The following is a 22,112-nucleotide window of genomic DNA, read 5'->3' on the forward strand; positions in this document are numbered from 1 at the left end:
CAATGAGTGGCCTGGAGAGTCCCCGGCTTCAAGGGCTTCCAAGGAGCCTGGGCAACTTCGTTCTGGTGGGCCGGACAGGCAGGAGTTATGGGACTCAGGTCAGGCTGACCCCAAAAGAAGGGAAGTTAGAAAAACATACTTGTGAAAAAGAAGTACAAAAATAAATACTCAGCAAAATAGGGGACTGTGGGTAACGCATTGTGTGTTAGTCGCTCAGTCGTGTCCGACTCTTTGTGACCCCATGGACTGCAGCCCATCAGGCTCCTCTGTCCATGGAATTCTCCAGGCAAGAATACTGGAGTGGGTTGCCATTTTCTTCTCCAGGGGATCTTCCTGACCTAGGGATAGAGCCTGGGTCTCCTGCATTACAGGCAGATTCTTTACCATCTGAGCCTGTTAGGGAAGTCTGTTGATATGGGTATGCTGCTGCTGCTGCTAAGTTGCGTCAGTCATGTCCGACTCTGTGCGACCCCATGGACTGCAGCTCACCAGGCTCCTCTGTCCATGGGATTTTCCAGGCAAGAGTACTGGAGTGGGGTGCCATATAGTAATGTAATTAAAAGAACACTTTCAAAGAACAGATATATGTATCATAATATAGTATCAATAAAGCCAGTAACTATGTGTTAACAGGTGCAAAATCTGTGATTCTATTATTTGGGGGAGCCCTGCATGCCTATTACACATATTTCTACCAACCCAACTATGAAGAATAAGCAGAGAAAAAGAGGTTGGGTTCACAACAACCAGGGAGAGCTTCTACCCCTCGAGTGGCCTCTTTAGGGCCACGTTGCCCTTTTCAGCCTGGTAAAGGCACTGAGAAACACCGCTCTCGACCGTCATCTTAGCTCTGAATAAAATTATTGCTCAGCTTCTTCATGTACAGAAATGCCAAGAACATCCAGATGGCTAGTCTCACCATTATTAGGGGTCAGGGTTGGGGAAGGCAAAGCATTCTAAGCCCCAGTGCTCTCTTCCCTTTACACCTTCCATCTGTTCCATCCTCACCTTGTGGAGAGGGGGGCGTTGAAGCACAACAGGGCAAGCGATGCCCTGAGTGGCGATCAGTGCCAGCAAGAAGGAGAGTGGACGAAGCAGAGTCCTGGACCAGGAGAGGTGGGGCTGGATACAGGATATGGGAGATGGAGGCCAGAGGGAAGGGGTCCGGGGCTCCCTCCTGAGGCCTCTGTACTGATGCCCCCCACCCTGCTAGGAGATAGGACCCCAGGTGCTGTTCCACAACTCCTTGGAAGGTCTGGCTTACTGTGTCACTGAACCTGCCCACTCTACTCTCCCAGGTGTCAAGGGCATAATAGCAGGGTTAGAGACATACAAGTAAATTCCCCACGGCAGACCCTCACTTTGAGAGCAGGCAGTTCCTCTAAGGGATCAGCCCCTCATGATCCCTGAGGAGCCTTTCCCAGGGCAGCAACTCTTTCATGCTTGTATCCTGAAGTTCTTTTCCACTTGACGACAGGAGTACGTTCCCAGTTCCCAGTGCTACGTCCACAAGATGGTGCTGAGTCCACACAAAGAGATGCTCTTGGGTCCTGAGTCACTGGGGATCCAGTCCCCAAAACCTTGCTCAAAATGGGCAGATGAACGAATTTTGTTTCAAAATAAATAGACCTTGGGTGTTTTAGATAACAAAAAGCATAGAGCAAGTTTCTTAGTGGAGCATGCCTTCTAACTACTTCTTCATTTGCTATAGATGGATTCTCGAGATTCTTCAGACCAGGGGTGGGGACCACTTCACCCAGTGTGGGAATTTCCTCCTTAGAGGAGCAGTCCTTATGCAGAGCCCTCAGTTGTGACCTCTGCATGTGACAGCCCTTAGAAGGTTTGCATGTCCCTTCCCTGGGCTAAACATCTCCAGTTCCTTCAGCTAGGCCCCAGCAAAGAGAATTTTATAGACAAGGAACTTTAGATAGTTTTGTCCAACCCTCTCATTTTAGATATGAGAAAATGGAGGCACAGAGAAGTAGAATGACTTGTATAAGGTCTCATGGTATCACTAAAACAGGTTTCCAGATTTCTGGCTCCATACACCTTAAGCATATCACCCTACTCCTCAACTGACAGCCACCAGACCTGCTCATTGACACAGGACTTTAGAATGTTCTTGACTTCCCTAAGCCTCAGTCTCTTCACATATTAATTGGAGCAAATCATACAGCCCTCCTGGGCTGCTGGGGGGATTCAATGAGAGTACCAGGTGGCGCTAGTGGTAAAGAGCCCACCTGCCAACGCAGGAGACGTAAGAGATGTGAGTTCGATCCCTGAGTTGGGAAGATCCCCTGGAGAAGGAAATGGCAACCCACTCCAGTATTCTTGCCTGGAGACCCTCATGGACAGAGGAGCCTGGTGGGCTACAGTCCATGGGGTTGCAAAGAGTCAGATGCGACTGAAGCAACTTCACACACACATACACAGGCACCTAGCCAGGGCAAGTACATAGCAAATAGTAAGTGTGTGATAATTGATTTTATTTATAATATTCAGACTCTTTTTTTGGCATGGAGTTCTCCTTTCTGCCTTTGTGTTCTTCTTCTTCCTTGGCTTCCCAACTTCCAAGGCTGAATTTTTAAACTGATCCTCAAAAATTCATGTAGGCTTCCCATGTAGCTCAGCTGGTAAAGAATCTATCTACAATGCAGGAGACCTGAGTTCCACTCCTGGGTCAGGAAGATCCCCTCAGGAAGGAAATGGCAACCCACTCCAGTATTCTTGCGTGGAGAATCTCCTGGACAGAGGAGCCTGGCGGGCTACAGTTCATGAGGTCACAAGAGTCGGATATGACTTAGTGTTATCTTTCTTTCTTTCAAAAATTCACTCATTCTCGTGAAATGCAGCTGTGTTCCTTTGGTCCATAATTTCTAGTCTGTTGGAATATTTCAGAAAGACAATGCTATCTTAAAATATAACTACTGATTCCTTGAACATGATATGCTGACTCCTCCTTCAGAAACTTCCAAGTAAGTCTAGGGTGGTAATGTCTGTGACAAAAGGCAGTCTCCTCCAAAGACTGGCAGAATGTGATCATTCTTTTTACCCACTCAGACTTTATTTTAACATCAGGACTGTTATACTGATGACAACTTAGAAAATATTCTTCAATTTGTTAGAATAAAAAAAGATAAAGCTCAGTATCATCTAAAAGAGGAAGAAGGTTACAGCCACACTATCAGAAGCAACCCTGACTCTGCGAAGAGAAGCTCTGGTGTGTTAATACAGTAATATGTTTGGATGAAGACACTGGGACCTAAGTGAGCTTTTACCCTGAGACCTCAAAACTTCAGAGTTGCTGGGGGGTAAAGTTGTTGGGAATAGACTATGAGCTAAAGAACAAGATGGCAAGGCCCTGGAGCTGATCTGTGGTTCCTGGGCTGGTCCTTGATTACAGGCATTCTCCCAGCTCCATTGCTGGAGAAGGCAACCCACTCCAGTACTCTTGCCTGGAAAATCCCATGGATGGAGGAGTCTGGTAGGCTGCAGTCCATGGGGTCGCAAAGAGTCGGACACGACTGAGCGACTTCACTTTCACTTTTCTCTTTCCTGCATTGGAGGAGGAAATGGCAACCCACTCCAGTGTTCTTGTCTGGAGAATCCCAGGGACGGGGGAGCCTGGTGGGCTGCCGTCTATGGGGTCGCACAGAGTCAGACACGACTGAAGCGACTTAGCAGCAGCAGCAGCAGCTCCACTGTATCAACAAGCACAGGAAGACTAATTCTCCAAACATTCTTCTCATTCCCTCATCCTAACCAGCTCAGGCCACTTGTTTTTCAGGGGCTCCCATCCCAGCATCCTCGGATCCTGCTGCTCTGGAGAATACAGCCAGCCTATAATCATTCCAGTGCCTGTATCTGCTCACCTGGAAAAACACTGCCTTCCCCATCCTGCATCTTTCCAAACACCAACCTTCTGGAAACTTTCTTGTTCAACAAAGACAGAACAAAAAGAAAGAACACCTCACCTTAGTCCTGTTTAGCTCTCTACCATTTATAAAGCAGGCTTCCCTGGTGGCTCAATGGCAAAGAATCTGCCTGCCAAGCAGGAGACATGAGTTGTATCCCTGGGTTGGGAAGATCCCCTGGAGAAGGAAATGGCAACCGACTCCAGTACTCTTCCCTAGGAAATCCCATAAACAGAGGAGTCTGGCGGGGCTACAGTCTATAGGGTCGCAAAGAGTCGGACATGACTTAGTGACTAAACAACAACAATGTCTACAAAGCACTTCCGCACACAACATCTGATCTCCTTTCTCACAACACCCCTGTGGACTGTGAAATAATATTTCCATTCCAAAGATGAAGATGTTAAAGCTCAGAAACATTAAACCAAAATCCAAACACCACATGGCTTATAAGTTGACCAGGTTGAGTTTTTCAACCCTGATCGTGTGACTCTGGATCAAATTCTTTCTAGCATACTTAAAAGGAAGACTGTATTTATGTGATTCTAAATTTTAGTAAATATAAACCACTATCTCATCTTCTGATTGGTATGTTTAGTAGCTGCGTATCTTTGTCAGCCAAAGTCAATGTCAAATGTGTACTTGCCACTCAAGTACATCATCAGCTATTTTTACCAATAAAATGGGTTTTTCCTGTTCAGCCTATATACCAAAGACATACTGTTGACTAGCTGATCATTTATGCATTTTACTTCATATTCTCTGCTATTGTGCATGACTTGACCACACAGTGCTTTATTTAATTCATTCTGTAAAATGGGAATAATGCCTGAGATGATTATCATGTTAAATGAGGCATGATTACAGAGACCTCAGCTAGCAGGGGTGTTCCCTTCAGTTCAGTTCAGTCACTCAGTCGTGTCTGACTCTTTGAGACCCCATGGTCTGCAGCACGCCAGGCTTCCCTGTCCATCACCAACTCCAAGAGCTTACTCAAACTCATGTCCATTGAGTCAGTGATGCCATCCAACCATCTCATTCTCTGTCACCCCTTTCTCCTCCTGCCTTCGACCTTTCCCAACATCAGGGTCTTTTCCAATGAGTCAGTTCTTCACATCAGTTGGCCAAAATACTGAAGTTTCAGCTTCAGCATCATCCTTCCAAAAAAATATTCAGGACTGATTTCCTTTAGGATTGACTGGTTTGATCTCCTTGCAGTCCAAGAGTCTTCTCCAACACCACAGTTCATAAGCATCAATTCTTTGGTGCTCATCCTTCTCTATGGTCCAACTCTCAGATCCATACATGACTAATGGAAAAGCCATAGCTTTGACTAGATTTGACTAGCTTTTAACTAGCTGTTCACTTAATGGTATTATATACTACTGCTTCTACTGCTACAACTTCATTACATTCACTAAAACCAAGTAGAGTTTTTAAAAAATATTTATTTATTTGACTGCACCAGGACTATGCACTAAGGATCTTCATTCTTTATTGTGGCACACAGGATCGTTTTAGTTGTGGCATGCGAACTCTCAGTTGCAGAATGTGGGATCTAGTTTCCTTACCAGGGATCAAACTTGGGCCCGCTGCTTTGGGAGTGTGGAGTTTGAGCCACTGGACCACCAGGGAAGTCCCTTAAGTAGACTTTTGTTTTCTAAAAAGTGCCTGATGTACTATAAGGCAGTATGGATACCATGATTCAGAGAAGCAGAAAAATGATTTCATCCCCTTGGCCTTATTTAATCCTTTATTTCTTTTCAGAAAGCTCCTGGAGCCCACAGTCCAATGGAGGACACAGACATACAGACAAACAGCTCCTCCGTGATGACGGAAGTGCTCTAATGAGCATACCCAGGGCTTTGAAGGAGGCAGCCTTACACTGAGTTTGGGGAAGAATAGTCAGGGAAAATGAGGTGAAACCGAGTCTTGAGAGACAGGGATAATTTCTCTGGGATCCAAGAAGGAAAAAGGCATTCTATTCTAATAAGAGGTCAGGCAAAGGCAAAGGAGCAGGAAACAGAATGACGCATTTGGAGACTGGCAAAGAGGTGGGGCTTCCCACATGGCTCAGTGTTAATGAATCTCCAATGCAGGAGATGCAAGAGACACGGGTTGGATCCCTGGACTGGAAAGATTCCCTGGAGAAGGGCATGGCAATCCACTCCAGTATTCTTGCCTGGGAAATCCCATGGCCAGAGGAACCTGGTGGGCTACAGTCTGTGGGGCTGCAAAGAGTCAGACATGACTTAGTGACTAAACACACAAAGAGGTGTGATGTCTGCTGCACAGACGCTGGGCAGGGCTGGATGGGAGATGGAGATGGAGAGACTGGCAGGGACCTTGATCCTCTAGCCTGGTAGAGAAACCTTACCTGCATACTTGAATCACCTATGGGAACTCGAGAGCATGAACACTCAGGCTCCATCTCGAGATTCTAATTTGTTTGGTCTTGGGGAAAAAGAAAAAACTCTCCAGGTGATTCTAATGTGCACCCAGGACAATGGTGAGTCCTTTAAAAGATCTGAAGCAGAATCATTTAGACAAATATGCAGACAGGTCATTCTGGGAGCAGTTTGATGAGAAGGATGTCTGGAGGGGGCTGGAAAGAAGGCAAGGAGACAGCTGAGGATGACAAAGAGAGAAATAAGTAAAAGCTATTTGAATGGAAGAATCAACTAGTTATAAACTCGAGGAGAGAGAAAGGGGGAACAAGACCAGAGGGCTGGTCTGGCAGAAGAAGAATTAAGTCAGTGTGGCCTCTGAGGAGCCTGGTGGGAGATGCAGCTGGCACTCTCAAGCAGGACGCCTCCACGGTAGACTTTGATCCACGATGGACTTTGATGCTAAGAGGAAGCTGGGCTGAGGATGCAGCCATGCATCGCACTGACACACAAGCTGGCTACACACAAGAGCATGGATGCTGCCCAAAGAAAGCGGATGAAAAAGATGAAAAAGAAATAGGGCAGAAGAAGGAACTTGATCAATACGGATACTGAGAGGTGACTGGATGTATCAGAATCACCTGGAGGTTCTTACTAAAAATTTAGTTTCTTGGTGCTACCCTAGACTGAATCAGAACAGCCAGGGGGTAAGACCCCAGAAACTGATTTTTCCCAAGTTCCCAGGCACTTCTGAATCAAGGTTAGGCTGGACACTGTATCAGTTTGCTAACATTGCCATAACAAACTACCACAAACTTGGTGACTTAAAACAACAGAGATTTATTCTCTCACAGCTAATGGAGGCCAGAGGTCCAAAACCAAGATGTAGGCAGGGCCGTGCCCTCTCTGAAGCCCTCAGGGGGAGAATCCTTCCTGCCTCTTCCAGCTTGTGATGGTTCTATGGTCCCTTGGCCTGTGGCTGCATAACTCCAATCTCTGCCTTCATGTTCACATGGCCCTCCCCTCTTTCTGCATCTCTCTTCTGTGTGTCTCTTATAAGAACACTTGCCATTGGATTCAGGGTCCACCTGATAATCCAGGATGAATTCATCTCAAGATCCTTAAAAATTTACATCTGTGAAGACCCCCTTTTTCCCCAAAAAGGTCACATTCACAGCTTTAGGGATGTAGAAACATCTTTTGGCGGGCTACCAGACACCATGACAATAACTCAACTGGGTGGATGGGGGAGGGGACTGGAGTCCAGAACTCCAAGCTAAGTTCTCCAACAGTGGCAGGAAGAGGTGGGAAAAAGAAAACACTCTCTCTCTCAACCAAGACAGAGTCATCTGCTAAGTATACAGCTCGACTTCTAAGTCTCGTGCAGCCCTAGGGATCCCAGGCCACTAAGTATCCAGGACTCCATCTGAAAGTACTTTAGAAAACAGAAAAAAGCACCACAATTACCGATTGATAAAATACTAGACCACGTTACCCTCAAAATAGAGGTGAGAGCTTTGAAGGGCTGAAAAGGCTTTTATTAATTCGCTTTCTAAAATAAGTGAATTTGATATGAAGCTAGGATTTCATCTCTAAGATGCTGTGGCCATTTTCTCCTCACCACCTTAGTAACTTCCAGTCCAAACAATAAGTCACCATGGGAGCATGGCATCAGTTATTTCCATTTTCTGAAATATTTCCTAGGAGGGATTTCCCTGGCAGTCAAGGGGTACGGGTTTGATCTTTGGTCGGGGAGCTAAGATCCCATATGCTTTGTGGCCCCAAACCCAAAAAAACATTAAAAAAAATCCACAGAAGCAATAATGTAACAAATTTAATAAAGATTTTAAAAAACAGTGCACATCAAAAAAATTAAAAAAAAAAAAAAAGTGTTTCCAAGGAGCAGGTGATACTCTTCAGTCACCAACTCTGAAGAAGGTTCGGTTATACCCCACTTCTCATCACCTACCAGTGTCCCAAAATCTTCACGGACTGCCCTCATTTTTATATCTACACATGCTCTACCTTCAAAGTTCTACATCATTACTATTTGCGTGGGCTCCCTGATGCACAAAAGTGGTCTATCCTCTAACAAGGAATTCCCCTGCTTGGCAAAAGGGTTTGTATGGCCAAAGGATCAATGGTGAGTGGTAGGGGTGTGTGAGTAAAGAGTCCGGTACTTGGCTGAAGTTAAAGTCGCAGCCAGGGGACAAAGCCTTCAGGATCAGATTCCCAGTGTGGTCAAAACCGCCCCATCATACAAGCCTACAGTGTAATGTGAAAGGCACACCTCTCCGCAGCCTCCACCCAGAGACTGTCCCAAAGAGACTGTGTGGAGGTACACAACCAAGTTTAAGCTTTAAGGAAACCAAGTTTCCATATCCGCTGGGGAAACGACAATAGTTATCATGGTGATGATGATGGTGCCAATGACGATAAAAGCTAATATTTACTGAGCACTTTCTACGTGCCAGGCCCTGTGCTGAGTGTTTGCAGACATTATGACTCACTTAGCACCAAGAGAGCTGATGAAAAGGAGAGTGATTAAAAGATGTTTAGAAAAAAGGGAAGGCATTATAAATTCCAGGATGTTCGGAAGGTCAATAGAGTGTCAACAGAGAAAGGGAGGACAATTCTCACATTGTCCCAGCCTAGGATGAGTTAGGAAGTAGCTAACTGCCTGATATTTCAGAAAGCATTCTTGGGCCAAGGAGGTCAATATCACAGACCAAGTTTATCAAGATATGCCTGCTGTCCCCTGTTTTCACCCCGTTGCCTAAGACCATCCAGATCAGCCTTGGCATTTAGCTGCCTTGGGAGTGACGTGGCCAGATAAGATGGGGCTTCCTTTGGTGGGTTCTTCCTGTTGCATCCTGAAATGGGCACTCTGAGCACAGAGCAGCTTAATCAAGGCTGCTTTGTCTGATGCCCCTCCAGATGTCCTTGGACACAAAAGCTGTGTTCTCCCGACCAATCACTGCCTGTATGAGATGTACACACTTCACAGCCAAAGTAGCTCCTTTCTTTGCTGTGACATGGAGAAGGCTCGATGGCCATGAATTTTTCTTGGGCTGGGCCTTGGAGAGCTCCAAGCCCAACGTTCTGCAGGAAAAGGCTGGGCAGGTTGCCACTGAGGAAATCCAGCCCGGTGGATTGAGTCAGATGGCGAAGCTCTACAGCTGCCGGGCAGAGCAGCAGTCCAGAGGCTGAATCGGCCTGCGGACCTGGCTCATTCAGCCCTACGGTATTTTAGAAGTTTTCATGTCCTCCAGTTTGCCATGATCTAACCTTTCTATCTTCTTAAATCCAGCCTACATTGAACATTCATATCACCTTCCTGTCCTGTATATATCAGCATTTTAGACCCTAATCTACAATGACATAGAGATAGATCACGTAGGCCTTAAAGTATTAGTGATTCCTACAGTGATTCACAGGCCTCCTAAAATTTAAATGGTGAGATACCAGTATTCAAGCTTTCAAAATTACAGAAGTACTCCATTTTAATGAAGAAGAGGTGGTCAGAAGCCCTAACATGGAATATATTTGGGTCACATAATATTTCTTCAAGTTCCCTCCAGTTTGTTCGCTCCCATGTGGAAAATTTCCTACTGTATGAGTCCTGGGAGACAAAAAGGGTAGATATCAAATTCTCCACTTTGATTCAAATTGTTTTATTTTTAAATTTTTATTTGTTTATTTTTGGTTGTACTGCAAAGCTTGCAGGCTCTTAGTTCCCTGACCAGGGATTGAACCTTGGTCCCAGCAGTGAAAGCACGGAATAATAACCACTGGACCACCAGGGCATTCCCTAAAGTCATTTTAATGATACGGTCTGCTCAAACTCTGAGAAAGGGATGATAACTCCTCATCAGACCTCCACACAATCAGACTCACACTCTTAGAGGCATCCATTTTTAGAGAGGGTTCCAGGGGCTTCCCTGGAGGTCCAGTGGCTAAGACGCCGCTTCCACTGCAGGGGGTGCAGGTTTGATCCTCTGTTGGGAAACTAAGATCCTGCATCCCATGCAGCATGGCCAAAAAAAATTTTTTAACTAAAAAAATAAATCTAGGAAAAGAGGTTTCCATATTCATCATTAGCAGGTGATGTGACAAGGGAAGCAGTAACTACAGAGGATGCACAGCTCCTTACCGGATAAGGGCATTTTGAATTGATATCATGCTCCTTCACTGCATTACCCAGACAATAACAATTTTAGAAACTAGATCACAGAAGCACAGCCTGGATGTCAAGCAAAAGGGTCAACACAATAAAGCCTAATCAGCAAGATCACAAGTGTCCTTGGGGAATCTCAGAGAAGTTCTCAGTGGAACAACGGAGATCTCTTCAAGGAAGCAACCGTACCTGGTCTAGAGACTTTGGGGGTGCTGGTGCAGAGCGAATCTCTTGGTCTGGAGACCAATCTAAGCATCTGTCATACTGTGGGCGGGGGGCAGGGGCAGGTAGGAACCTCCTGGAGAAGAGCTCCTGATGCTCTTGCCCCGCTCTGCCATACTTCCTCCCCACCGTCAACAGACAAACCTGTGTTCCCAGCAGATCCTCACCTGGATCCATCCAAAATGCCAATGTACGGAGATGATTTTTATGGCCCTGGGCTGTCAGCTATTTATTTGAGTCCACGTAGATACTTTCCTTGCACACACATTCCTTCTCGTCTGTTTTCCACAATCTCTCCCTCCAGTGTTTTCCATCATTTCTCTCCACCTCCCGTTTTCCCAGTTTGAAGCCACCATTGGCAATACCGCAATCTCTGGAAAGAGGCCAGGCATGACACACACTTTGTGGAACTGTCACCTCAGCCTGCGGTTCAGGAGGTGCGGGAGACTGGAGGGACCGTCAAACAAGCCCACCAGCTGGCCTGACGCATGACCAGAGGCCCAGAAGCTTTTCTGTACTGCAGAAATGTTACCAAAACTCTGGCCAGACACACACATGGATGCACAATGGTTGAGACAAAAGAAACCGACTGGGAAAAACTGTGGGGCGGGGGGAGGGCAGAGTATTAAAGGAACTAAATTCCTGTTTGCTTCTGCCAAGTTTACCCGCAAAATAAATCTGATCAAAACTGAATGAAGGCTTCTGGCAGTAGGTATCCAAACAGTTCCCCCCGCTCACCTGTTTTAGAATGAAATGATCAGGGGGCGAAGGGAACAGGGAACAATTACGTCAATAAATATGTTGCCTGAATTAAAAAAAAAAAAAAAGTAAAATTCCCCAGACAAACCTTAACTCAGTGTACATATTAGCCCACAATAGACTGTTTAGAAAAATTATGCTTTAAATACACTGATTAAGAAAAAAAAAATCTAAAAATAGGCTGTTCTGTAGAACAGCTCGAGTCTCTGCCTGTGCTTTCATTTTAGAAAACAAATGCTCATGGACTCCTCAGGGGGAGGGGTTTAGCACAGGGATTCAAACTCACAGAAAATGGCCACCGGGTTTCAGAAACCTGAACGCAACAACCAGGGGCACTCAGGGGACCTTCTGGAAACACAGGGCACTTACCTTTCACAACAGTCAGTGCTAGAGACAGATATAACCTGGTTTATTTTGCCCCGCCAGCGACATAAATCATGGCCTCCAAAGTGTTTGTTTGCTGAACGCCACAATGACTAATCACCCGACTTTTATTTTTCTCCCTGAGCCAGAGAACCTCATGTGGGGGGCGGGGAACAGGTCATTTTTAGTGTAAGGGAGCTGCTAGGATTGGAGGTAAGATTCCTGTTTAAGCTTCATACATGAAAAAGAGAAGTTAAGGACCTCGAAAAGTATTTCCTAAAATAGGGACGCGCAGTCTTCTTATCAGACATGCCAATCATTCAATAGAAAAGAAAGTCTTAAAATAGATCATTCAAACATGGTACAAAGCTCTTGAGTGATTTCCTGAAACTTGTCAAAAAACAAAAATGAATATTCAGACTTAAATAAACAACCAAACAAGGTCAGAACTCACTTCACAGTGTATATTCATTTACAGGGAAAAAACAAAATGTTCTCCCAGGTAATTTACAATGCTTCTGTGCAAAAAAAGTCAACTTGCAGGGTAGAGTGGCTAAAGAAAACTCCAGAATTGCTAGACCTTGACAGGAAAAAATCTTAAAGGTCAGGCTTTTTTTTTTTTAAACCCGATTTAGCACAGCACCCGGGGTGGGCCAGTTCTCTAATGTCTGAGTAAAACCCCATTTGGGGCTTCATTTCACTGCCACGTCATCGCTTTTTCCGTCTATCCCTGTGCCTTCGGCTTCCTCAAAGTGGTCCTCCCACCCCTTCCCGTTTTAAAGCAAAGATGGAACATGCATTAGTCTGAGGGAAAGGGTGGAACAGGCAACAGAAGGAAATTTGCAGCAGGGACCCGGGATGCAGTAAGACTGGCCACGGCCTCCCCTACGAGTATCAAGGACCACCCGAGACCTTGGCACCCTTGCTCTCCGAGTTCAGGTCAAGGACTATAGGACCAGAATAGACAGTCTACACAGGGACAGACCAGAATGCTGAGTAGATTCTGAGACCAAAAAACTCTTCCCTTTGGTCTAGAAGTGAATCGGCGTTCCATTAGAGCTAATCAGAAATCGCCATGCCTGCGTGAAAATGCTTATGTATTTGGGGAGACGGATTCTGAATGCCGCTGTCTTCTGCCTGGTGAGATAATAAATTCAGCTCTGTTTTTACTGAATCGCTGGTCTTATTATCTAGTGATAATCAACTCTGCAAATAATCACAAGTGTTCTAACACACAAACAGGAAAAATAACACGAACAGAACGAGACCTAGAAACAATATCCCATGCACAAAGCAGGAAGTGGCAGCTTGTATCTATCTCACCTGGCACAAAGCCAGCCTTCAGGGGGTGGCCGAAAGACCCCCAGGATGCTCTTCTAGCACTTGAACAGCCACTGGATTCCTCAGGACCACAGGGCGATGAGGACCACGTGCACAGGTGTGACCAGCAACATGGGCTGTGCGAGCTGGGTCTTCCTCTTTATACTCCTTGAGAAAATGCTTCATTCCTCTCAAAACTAAATTACTGGAGACCTTAGAAATTTTCACTTAAATAAGAGAGGAAAAAATGCTTTAAAAAATAGGAGACAGCCTTCTGCCTCTCTCAGCTTAAAAGGAAAGTTTTCTTGACTGTCTTAATTGACAAGAATCCAAGAGCTTCGATGGAACAGGAAGTTTGCATTGTGGTGTCTTTCTGGTGACATTTGTGAGAAGCCCAGCAGGCATGGCGGGCTGCTCTTGTCAACAGAACAGTTGGAGAGAGCCAGTGATTCCTTGGGCTTGGCTTGCTGACTGCCCGTTCCTGCTGTCCTGATAATCCACCTTACGACAGGACCTACCTGTTTCTGTAGCAAACTGGACAGGCAAGGGACACTAGCTTCTGTTCCCCGTCTGCCACAAGTGGTGTGACCCTGAGCAAATCCTATGACTTCCCTGCACTTCCGTTCCCTTATCTGGAATGTGAAGAGGCTGGGCTAGTTTATTTCCTCAGGTTCTTTCCAGCCATAAAGTTTCAAACCATGATTCCTTACCTCCCATTTTGTCACCTGTTGACTGATTCCCCAGCCAGTAGAAAAAAATCCTCATTTCCTCCAAAGCAGAACATCTCTCCTACCCTTAAACCCATGCACTTTCCTCAAAAGGGTATGGGGTAAAGGCCGGACTCAAGGTCTGGCCAGTACAAGTACACCTTGGAGAACAGTGGGAGGGAGCTTTGCAACTGGGATCTCTGGCCAACCTCAGACGTGGAGTTACCATCTGCTTGTTTTAGCACACCTGCTTTTCTGCTGGGGAGGAAGTAGAATTACTGCTGGAAGGAGCCTTTTCTATCACTGAACCCAACTTTCTCAGGTTACAGGTGAGAAAATCAAGCCAGCACAGTTCTGTGCCTTTCCTTCCCAAGGCTGCACACTGGGTCAAGGGAACCAGTCCCAGGTCTCCAGTCCAATCTTCTACAGGATGCTCTTTGACCTCCCCCTCAACTCCCCACTGCAGGGCTCTGGGCTCTTTCCCCTGTAGAATTCCTTAGGGCCCCAGGGCAATCCCCTAAGGAACTGTTTTAAACTTTCAAAGTGACAGAGCAACTCTGGGAACATAAAGCCCCACACAGGGACAGTGACAGCTATAAAGTGAAAGTGAAAGTGAAGTCGCTCAGTCGTGTCTGACTCTTTGCGACCCCGTGGACTGTAGCTCGCCAGGCTCCTCCGTCCATGGGATTTTCCAGGCAAGAGTACTGGAGTGGGTTGCCATTTCCTTTTCCAGATGATTTTCCTGACCCAGGGATCGAACCTAGGTCTCCTGCATTACAGGCAGATGCTTTACAGTCTGAGCCACCAGGGAAGTCTAATGACAGCTATAGCAAGACACAAATCTTTGACCTTATCAGTGCAGCAATCCACTGGTATCTTTGGTCTAAAAGACAAGCCTGCAGCAGCAGTTGGATGGTAGATAAGAACAGGTGAGAAAGATAGGGAGGCCCTGAGGGTAGGGTCATGATCTGATGATACCTAGCACCAAGCTCATATTTGTTGAATGAATTCAAGTTTGCACATTACCTCTGTCCATTCGCTTCTTGTCAAAAATTCTGAGATTACTGGAATACCAGGGGCAAGGGTCTCTAAGCCACAATCAGGAATGATGAGCTATTTCATGCTCTCAGTATGTGGCTGGGGAAACTACGTGGGGTGTGGAGACAGAAGGCTGGACTTTGGAGCCAGATAAGAGCCCAAAGTGTGAAAAACTCATGTTTACAACATCAGACCGAACCTCTCAGACTCAATTTCTGCCACACCAGTTATCTGGAGATTCCAGTAAGATGGCTGAGATAATGCATGTAAGGGGCAGGATGGACTCCATGAAATTCAGTTCAGTCTTCTCCCCTCAGGGCCTAGGGTTTCGACATAGAAGCCCTGATTCTAAGCAAGGCTCCAGGACACTGGCATCCTGTTCCCCAAAAAGTGAACTGTCAGGGGAATGCCAACAACAGTTATAAAATGACTCAGTAGAGTTTTAATAAACATATCCCCATTGAGTCACCTGATTTTTAAATTACATACAAGGAATGTAAAGTGCAATTTAATAAACACGAGTCAAATATGTTTTATATTCTCCATAAATAGCTTAACACCAAACATGTATGTATGTCTCAATCCTTTCCTGTGAATACATAAAGAGAGCTGGGATGAGGAGGAGAAAAAAGGATAAATTATTCTCTCACCTATAAAATGAGGTTGGAAACAATGTGAACTAGTCTAAAAAGTATATGATTACAAGATGCGAAGAAAAAGGAAATATAATGACATGGATGTTTCTCAACCAGAAGACAGGGTCAGATAGACAGATGCATCAAACTATTTTAATGGTGTGCTTGTGCACTGTTACTGCCATTAAATATGTTATTGATAACAACACTTAAAGTTGCATTGGTTTTGCAAACTCTGGGCATAGGAACAGGGTGTTACCACTTACTCCACAGGAAAAGAAGTTGATATGAGGGCTGTGTCACCCAGCACTGCTGTGGCTACACCGCAGATGGCAACAGTGGGGTGTGATAAGACTACCATTCCTTCACTATCTGGGATCCACGTGTCTTTATCTTATTACAAAATAGTTCGTAAACGTGACGTCTTTATGGATTTTAAACCAACCTATCAAGTCTCAGGTTTATCTCCTTTCTCTGCTTCCCAAAATCTGGCATTTGCTAATCTTCATCACTGCAGTACTTGTTTAAAATGAACATTCTCAGGAGTCTGCCCGAAATTTACTGAATTTGAGTCTCTGTGCCGAGGACCTGAGAACCTACATTTTAGTCAATCTCTCAGGTGTAATCTTTTATAAAAAGATTTTTTTTTTTTGATGTGGACCATTTTTAAAGTCTTTATTGTATTTATTACAATATTTCTTCTGTTTCGTGTTCTGGTTTTTTTGGCCATGAAGTGTGTGGGAACTTATCTCTCCTACCACAGATCGAACCCACACCACCTGCATTGGAAGGTGAAGCCTTAACCACTGGACCACCAGGGAGCTCCTTCCCAGGTAGATTCTTATCCGTACTAAACTGCAGGTCATTTGAACTCTCACAGGATAGACTAGCTATCATGGAAGGTATGCGCGTGCCATGACTAGATGAACATGCTAAAATAAGTCATAAAAATAAGCCTTTAGGTATAGACAGATATTAGACAAAAATACATATACCTGTTGTAAAATTGTAAGGGGAATGGAATTAGCATTTATTAATTGCCTACTATGGCATGGATCCTGACCAAGTTATATATTACTCAATCTCCAAAACAATCCTATTTGAGTTATGGATGGAAAAAGTTAGGCTTAGAGAGTAACTTTTCTGAAGTCACAACCCTGGAAAATGGCCCAGCTAGGTTGTGAAATAGATTTATCTGACCCCAGCCTTCTCATTCCATTGTACTAAGCTCATATGCCCACGAAATACATACACACACGTGCACGCACACACACACACACACTCTCTCTCCCCTGTCATAAACAGTCACATGGCAAAAGGCAAAATACAAACCTGATTACTGTTAGAAACCTTTACATCAACAGCAATGTAGTTTTTAAGAACTTGCTATCAACGGATATTCTTTGGTCGTCTGTTGACAACAGAATAAAGAGGACGACAACCGTCAAAACCACATTTAACATCTTGAAATTTTAGTAATCAGAAGTGTGTTTTGGGGCTTGCTAGGATAAAATTTTTGCAGTGATTCTTGATTAGTGCAAACTAACACATTTTTTTTTGGAAATGAAACCACTTGATATCCATTCTGCAAGTCATAGCATGTTACAAAGGAAAACAACAAATAAGGGATCTAGCACTTGTCAATCCAATGGCCGTCTTGGGCCTCATATCCCCTGTCTCGTTCATCTGGGCTTCCCTGGTGGCCGAGTGGTAAAGAATCTGGCTGCAATGCAGGAGACCCGGGTTCACTCCCTGAGTGGGGCAGATCCCCTGGAGGAGGGCATGGCAACTGACTCTAGTACTCTTGCCTGGGAATCGTGACCGAAACGACTAAGCAGAAGCCTAACACTTCACGTTCTCTCCTCTGGGAAACCCTCTAGTGCTGGCTTCCAGAGCCCTGTTCTCCCATTCTTCCTTGCTCTCTTGTCAGACTTTTTGCTAGGTCCTCCATAACGTCCTTCTTTTCTCAGAAGGCTCCATCCTCAAGCTTTGCCTCTCTACGGTTTTTCACTGGAAAATTTGTTTTCTCATCTCTTAACTTTTTTTATATCAGTGATTCTAAACTAACCCTGGCCTCCCTCTAGGGTGCAAAACCACTGATCGTCTAGGGGACATCATACTTCATACTTCAACACTTCAAACTCAGCCCCTCGAAAATGCAGTCGCTCACCCCTCTCCAAGTTGTCTTCATGGGTACCACTGCTCTGGAAATCTCAGTGTCAGCTTTAGCTGTTTTTTCTCTACTCAGATGTCAGATTGGGTCAGTTTTTCCCTTTGCGTCTGTTCCTTTCCCATTTCACTGCTATCATCCGTTTCCGGCCTTCCCCAAGTTCCCTCCACCCTGCCTTTTCCTTGGTGGATTCTGGTGCCCTTCTAACTGGTCTCCCTGTCTCTGGTTTCTGCCCTGCCTTTTCTTCTGATTTCAAAGTAGGTACTCGATAAATATTTGCTGTGACATTTATAGAACTCCTAGAAGTTTGCAAAGCACACTCACACTCAACATCTCATTTGTTCCATTTGGAGCTTAAGTTTATTACAAGTAGCATTCCAGCCTTACAATCTGATTTCTGTTACTTAAGGCAATCACTGGAGCTACTTCTAACTTTGAACCTTGTAAATTAAAGCATCTCTTAAATTGCTTTACTTTTGAAGATTCAGTGTCTTGTGTGGCCTACAAGCTCAAAGAGAAGAGCATTTCAAGTCAGAGAGAGCCCCCTTGCCAAAATGCTTTTTTCTCTGCTGATAAAGTTGATGGTGACAGCAAAATCAAAATTTAAAAGAAACTCCTTTCTGAAGATTTTTAAAAAACGTTTTTCCTATTTATCCAGTTGGTATCCTATTTACAAGTCAATCTCCAACATCCTTGGAAGCTGATATTCTGGCATGGTAACAGAAAAATTCTAACAGTTGAGCAATAATTCCTCACTAAGAGAAGGAACATGACCATTATCATGACTGTAAAAACAGAGTAATATGTTTGGTCTTAAATACCCAAATAAGTGCCTTAAATACCCAAATAAGAGCTCAATAAACATTTGTTGAATGAATAAATGGATTCAGAGCCAGCCTTACTATTGTTTATAAATTGAAAGCATCAGTTTCCACAGATGGATGGAAAAGTATGTTAAATTTGAAAAAACAAAAAAACTTGCATGGAGGGGCCAGAACTGTGATACATCAACTACCCTGGTCTCTTCTGGGTCCACTCCAACTGCTGCAGAAGTAGGCGGAGGAGACGGGGGCTACTGTCAGGCACTGTCCTCTTGACTCGGCCTTTCTGGAGTTAAGGTTTCAAGCTCCTGGAGGGCAAGCACTCTACCTTGAACTTCGTGGTCCTAGCTCTGTGCTCTGCATACCGAATGTGCATCGTAAAAGTGGTCTGACAGGCAAAGTCCTCCATGACCTGCCTGCATTTTCACCTTGCAATCCTTCACATTTATACTTTCTTACTTTGCAGAGGTAGTGTGAGGACTGAGTAATAACACAGCACTCAAAGCATTTAACACACTACCTTGCACTCACACACAAAAGTGCTTGATCAATGGTAGTTGTTATCACCGTCATCTGGGGCTCTGTCTATGCCTCAAAGGTGGAGCTTAGTGTGCTGGGCTGTCAATACCTGTTGGTGCAAACAGCGTGCGTCCTGGGGGTGGACTCTTCATGTGTTTATCCTCAGCGCCTAGCTCAGTGTTCCCCCTGTAGCAGGCCCAGAAGCTGACTGCACGGATGGCAATCGAGATGCAAGCTTCAGGCCTGCCCCAACCCAGCCCACTGGGTCTCCCTGAAGAGTCATTTAAACTCTCTGGGCCTTGGTGACGTCTGTGGGTCCTTCTGGCCTGAAGAAGCCAGAAGACAAGGCTCACAGAAGCTCTCACAACAGTCACTGGCAGAACTGGAACTAGAAGGCTTTCATTCCCCCTTCATCACCAGGCACCTCACACATCACGTCTCCTTAATAACAGCTTGCCTAAATGTCATTGTCACTTTGTAATCCCCAAACCTGGTGGATTGCTGGCCACAAAGCATAAGCTCCTTGGGAGCGGTTTAGTCCCTCGGAAAAAAACATTGCCTATTTCAAGTAGAGAACAAAAGATGTAAATTCGATTACCTCAGTTAGAACAGACCAGCTTTAACAGAGTTAGCGTCTTGAGCTTTGGAAGAAATCACTTGGAAATCCTTGGTTCTGAGTCCTCCATTTCCTCCACATCTAGATCTAAAAAGAAGTAAAGCAAAAAGAATAATGTCTCATGACTAGGTGCCAGGACCGAACGTATCAGACACAAAAGTGACTTCCATCAGCATGTGGACTCAACACCTACTGTCAGTCCAGCACGGGGCAAAGCAAATGACATAGGTGATTTCATACAGTCCTCAAAACATAGGAGACATCCCCCCATTTTACAGCTACATCAAAAGAGGCTCTGAAAGGTCACAGAATCTGTTCAAGGTCACAGAGCTAGTCTATGTTAGACCTGGGACTTAAACACAGGTTCACCCCAGATTCCAAATCCTGGGTTATTAATCTGTAAATCAGGGTTTAAAAACTTTTTTGACAGTGACCCACCATTTTTTAAAATCATATTACATAAACTGAAAGTCCAAAGCCTGAAAACAACGCTTACTCTTGCACCCTGATATTTTCTATTCTTTTTTATATTGCATTATATATTCTATATCTTCAAAAAAAAAAATCTGGTAGCAACCCACTATACTGATTTCACAATCCTCTAATGGGTCTCAATTCTTGCTAGAAAAACACTACCCTCAGAAATAGTACCTCACTTGAAGTTTCTCAGAAACCGCGGACCTAATCCTCCTGTGCTTTTTAACCATGAGAACCTGACCGAGTCGTTGAGCTTCATAATTAGGAGAAAAGTTTCTAACCTTTAAAATATGTCTAAGGCACCAAAATACGTATCATCCATTATGGATCCTTAGGAGAGATATTTAATTTGGGCCGAAGTCCAGAATGGAATTAGTCACTTACCTATAGGAGAGAAGTTATAAAGTGGCACCGCAGACAGACTAAAACCTCAGGTGATTTATAATATATCCTGCAAAAAGTGGCTAACAGCGGGCGGTCATGTTGTACCAACAGTGGAGACCTAACAACTGCCGAAGTAGGAGGCTGAGATTGCAAAGCCCTGGGGGCAGGGCCCTGCCTTTGCACTTCCCATTCAATTCCAGGGGCTTTGGTGTTCAACCAAGGAAATCGTCAGGTTCCGGATGGGTCAGGACGGGGGTCCAAGTCGCGGTCCGAGGGAGGGGAGTTGCGACTGTCAGCGCCGTTCCCGAGCCTGCTGGACCGGAGCCCGTCACGTCCCCCGCCCTTGGGTGCGCGTTGGTCCCCGGACCCCCGCCCTTCAGCATAGCCTTGCAGATGGGCCACAGCTGCGGCGCAACGTGCCCGACTCCGCGGCTGGACCCCGACTCCCAGGGCGCAGGCCCGGGCGTCCGGGCACCTGCGGGCGCCGGGTCCCCGCAGCACCTCGGCTCTCCGGAGTCCGCGGAGCTCCCAGCCCCGCGCGAGCGTCCCCCGGCCGGGTTTTGAGGCTCCTTCCTGGGAAAGCAGGGGTCGGGCCGGCCTCGCCTCGCCCGCCCGCCCCGCACACGGCCCCTGCGCTGGCACTTACAGGGCTCGGCCGCTGCCCCGCGAGCGCGTTCCCCGGGGGTCCATGGCGCTTCCGGACCCGCGAGTCAGGCCGCGGCGTCTCGCAGCACCGCCCAGAAAATGGACGCCGGCGGCTCGGCTCGGCCGGCCCGGCCCGCCCCCGGCGCGGGGTTGGGGACGCCACCCGGCCGGGAAGAAGGCTCCTCGGCCTCAGCCGCGGGCCGGGCTCCGGGGCACCAACGAGCGAGCCCAGGCCCAGGCCTCGGGAGGACGGGGCAGGGCCGGGACGTGGGGGGCGGGGAACACACCTCGGCCCCGCAAAACCCCAAACCCAACCTGGACGCGACGGGAAAGGTGGGGGGACCCACGAGGGCCCCAGATGCCACCAAGGGGGCTGCGGCCTCAGCCGCTCTCCTCTCAGGAGATCCCAGAACCCGCCCCAAGGGCAACCATTTAGGGGTCTACGGCCACAAAACCTAGACCGTACCAGAACCAGCCCTGGGTTTGCAGACGGGTCTCCAGGTTCCGCATCCAGATCCCAGACAGCATCCAACCCCTGCCCGTTTAAGAGAGGCAGGTTTCAGAGTAAGTCAACTGCAGTTTTCATTTAAATTCTCAGGAATCGAGTGTCACCTGCGCTTTCCCATGGCTGACAGGAGATATCTAGACAGATTTTCCCAACGTGCTGTGAAAACTAGTTCGCGCAAAAAAGACCCAGGCCTCCTCCTGAAATCGCGCTGACTGCCTGCTATGCTAGACCTTTTCTCCAAAGATCCAGGGGACTGCTCATTGAAAAAGTATTTACTGAGGCCTGCCACAAACTCGCCTTATGGAGGAGCTAACAGCCTAGTTAGCTATATTGTAGAGGTTTTGTTTTCTTGTTTTCTACAAAACCATCCACCTTCTCTGCATTTTGGTGGTATGAGTCTTATTTTTAAAATTTTCTTTTGAAAAGATGCACTCCCAGGTTACAGTTTAA

The 22,112-nt window shown here is 46.0% G+C and overlaps 1 protein-coding gene across 12 annotated transcripts in view; it reads right to left on the bottom strand.

Moving 5' to 3' along the window:
* ZBTB38 (zinc finger and BTB domain containing 38) overlaps window positions 1-22,112 on the bottom strand; it is a 141,119-nt gene that overhangs the window by 24,465 nt on the left and 94,542 nt on the right. For 4 of the 12 annotated variants that reach the window (XM_055569508.1, XM_055569509.1, XM_055569516.1 and 1 more), the window contains one exon: window positions 19,631-19,735. The gene's annotated coding sequence lies outside the window, so the exon portion shown is untranslated. Of the gene's footprint in view, window positions 1-19,630; window positions 19,736-20,509; window positions 21,131-21,155; window positions 21,566-21,620; window positions 22,014-22,112 lie in introns of those variants that run through there. The other 8 variants (XM_055569518.1, XM_055569506.1, XM_055569520.1 and 5 more) reach the window with 6 other exon arrangements.

The sequence above is a fragment of the Bubalus kerabau genome, chromosome 2 (assembly GCF_029407905.1).
Source record: "Bubalus kerabau isolate K-KA32 ecotype Philippines breed swamp buffalo chromosome 2, PCC_UOA_SB_1v2, whole genome shotgun sequence".
In the NCBI taxonomy this organism is placed as follows: Eukaryota; Metazoa; Chordata; class Mammalia; order Artiodactyla; family Bovidae; genus Bubalus; species Bubalus kerabau.